Source organism: Triticum urartu, chromosome 3, assembly GCF_003073215.2.
Source record: "Triticum urartu cultivar G1812 chromosome 3, Tu2.1, whole genome shotgun sequence".
NCBI classification, from domain to species: Eukaryota; Viridiplantae; Streptophyta; class Magnoliopsida; order Poales; family Poaceae; genus Triticum; species Triticum urartu.
Window position 1 is genome coordinate 302,940,526 of NC_053024.1, and position 3,542 is coordinate 302,944,067.

Sequence of the window (3,542 nt, forward strand, 5' to 3'; positions counted from 1 at the left end):
AGTACTTAGTTATTCCATTTCCATCCCGTAATTTCTCCGCTGCCCACCGTCTTATATATAGGTCTGGGTCGGTGCCAACGAAGATTGGCTTGCATACCTCCGGCCGGATACCACCATCATTTTGCACAACATCCACAAGCAGTGCGGCCATTCCGGTAGACCCCTTCTCCACCATTGGGATCGGCCTTCGGACTGGCTGGGCTTGAATACGTATGATGATTGCCTACATGAGATTGAAGAAGATAGCAATTGCGGACCCGCCGACAAAGCGACGCGGCTACGACGATTACTATCTCATCGCGGTGTTCGACATAAGGATTGCCATCAATGCAAGAGGGCAGTAACGGCAGAGGCTGGCGCATGTTGGCGGCGGCAGATTTGTACCCCTACACGTTCGAAGACGCCGTGCGCGCAAGCATGCGCTATCTTACTCTCATGCGGGTGCGGTAAGGTTGATAATTCGTGCGTAGGGCATCTTGGTGACCAAGCCAGGGGACTTGTTTCATCTGGTTGCCATCCTACGGTACGGGAGATTACAAATGGAATGCACAAACCATCATTTGCATCCCTAACGGTACTCCATTATTTTGCAGGGACCAGTCATCCCCCGATGAAAATAAGATCGCCGATCCTGGATGTGCATTTGCATCCGCGATTTGGTCTAACCTGTAACCTTGTAGCTGACTTTGGCATATTGGGATTGTCAGTGTCAAAATCGGCGGATTCTCGGGTAGGGGGTCCCGAACTGTGCGTCTAGGCCGGATGGTAACAGGAGGCAAGGGACACAAGTTTTACCCAGGTTCGGGCCCTCTCGATGGAGGTAAAACCCTACGTCCTGCTTGATTAATATTGATGATATGGGTAGTACAAGAGTAGATCTACCACGAGATCAGAGAGGCTAAACCCTAGAAGCTAGCCTATGGTATGATTGTTGATGTGTATGTTGTCCTACGGACTAAAACCCTCCGGTTTATATAGACACCGGATAGGGTTAGGGTTACATAGAGTCGGTTACAATGGTAGGAGATCTGAATATCCGTATCGCCAAGCTTGCCTTCCACGCCAAGGAAAGTCCCTTCCGGACACGGGACGAGTCTTCAATCTTGTATCTTCATAGTCCATGGAGTCCGGCTGAAGGTATAGTCCGGCTATCCGAACACCCCCTAATCCAGGACTCCCTCAGTAGCCCCTGAACCAGGCTTCAATGACGACGAGTCCGACGCAGATTGTCTTCGGCATTGCAAGGCGGGTTCCTCCTCCAAGTACTTCATAGAAGATTTTGAACACAAAGATAGTGTCCGGCTCTGCAAAATAAGTTTCCACATATTGCCATAGAGAGAATAATATTTACACAAATCTAATCTGCTGACGTATTCCGTAGTGTGACATCACACCACGGCCAAGCTTTTATTCGAACCGTTTTACTGTCCCATCTCAGCGCGTTATGCGAGGCGGTTTCCTTGGCACGTCTTGTTAAAGCAGAGATCGTGTCCCCTTATTCCGGGATTCTCATCAATACGGGCGTGGGTAACCCAACCGCTTCTAGGACTCCTAGATTATAGGCAAGTCCCAAACGGACACGGAGAGGACGCTTGATATTCACCCTCTTTATAAAGGGACCAGGCTTTTATTTTCCCCTCCCGTGCTCAATCGAATCCTTCCCCCACCTCAAGCTCAAGCGCCTGAAGTTCAGGTCAGGTGCTCCGAACCTTCAGTCATGTCCGGATCTAGCCTTCAAGGCCGATCACCTATAATTTTGGCACGATTCTACTCGTTGCAAAAACGGATAGAAGACATCAAAAAGTTGATGGTGTAGCAGATTATTCTGACCCCTGAAGATGCATCGGCTGCCTCCCTTGAGGGCACAGTTTCTGATCCGCTACCCCTCATATTCCCTAATCTTTTATGTGAGGTGTTGATTGAGAACGATCGTAGATATGATCGTTGTTCGTTTCCCATCTCCATTCGATTGGTCTAAGGCTCTTTTGCTATGGGAATCCTATTCTCTTCAGGGGATTGATGTTTTTGATACGGGCTAGACTTCCATATATAGCTCTGGAACTTTTTTTCTTCATCATCTCTTCAGTAATCGTCGTGCCGTGCGGAGACCTTTCCTTCGGTGTTACCCCTCACTTTGCTTGTGGGAATCGATAGACCTTATGTGAACGTGTGATATGTTTAATTATAAAGTGAATAATTTGGATTTTTAAAATAATAGGAGATCGAGTAAGGTTTTATGATAAGCTCTTAAATATACGTGGTATTAGAATACCGTGAAAGTTAGAAATGATCGAGGTGGAGCAACATGCAGCGTGTGGAGGATGCCTTAACAATTACGTCATAGATTACGTGGAAGTCTCCTATGTGACCCAATATGCTGCGCAATCCCATAGTAGGTGTGTGTCTGAATATGTTGCAAATCAGGACAGAAAGTTTGTTACTATCTAGTCACGAAGCTCTTAGAGATTGCCAATGGCAAGCTGAGAATCCTGTCTCCCTTAGTTTATCCGCTCGGGCCCTCCACCGCCAACTGATGTCATGTATCAGCAGAGCCCTGAGCTGGGCTTACAGCCTCTAGAAGTACGGTATCGGACCTTTTATTGTAATATAGCTGCAAAAATTATAGTATCAGTCGCGATTTCGGATGATCTCTTCAATGGAGATATGTTCAGTTTTGTTTTGCTTGATAGTTCATGAGTTAGAGTGGAGTATGAGAATTCTAATAGTGGGTGGTAGAGATATTGGTATTAAATTAAGTATACTACTCATATGAGTTGGTGTAGTTTGGGTTATTAGATGTTTTGTTTTTACTAAGAGGATGGTTTTTATTTGGTTCAAATCCCACAGTATATGCTTAAAGTTCGTCAAGTCCAGCCTTGCTTAACAACAAAGACCGACCTCTTCGCTCTAAGAATGGGTATTTCCTATCCCGTCAGAGGTAACTCGTACTGGTCAATTTCCGAATATTATTTTTTCGTGATTCCTGAGCCTACTAGCGGAGAAGAAAGAATGATACAGGTTATTCTTTCAAGAGACCGTGACAAGGATGTAGTGATGACCTGATCATATATTCAACTGAATTGAGTATGGTGGTACAATAAAAATAGATTTATATTTGTGAAAATTCGGTTTATGGTAATAATAGTCGACATGTCTGAAATTCTAAAATGTACACTGTCTAAACTTTGAACTTATATCACAATAACGAACAAGAGGGGTAGGCATCTTGTCTGGAGTTAAATACATTTGATAAGATTCAAGTTAATTTTTTATTTCTTCGAACATACTATCTCTCCTTTGTTACGAAGTTATTTCTGAGAGTTCGCTTTTTGACCAGGACTGGCTAACAAAGGCGAAGTTGATTCGGTGTTCGGCCCCCCTCCCTGAGGGTTTGGAAAATCCGGTATTGGAGAAGATGCTCCAGACCGCACCCTGCCCGGAGCCCTTTAAAGGAAAATACTATGGAGGTAATGCGGGCGGACGCGGGCCCTCAACGCTTGCCCATTCTAACCGAGGGAGCGAGCGTCTCCATGAAGGAAGAC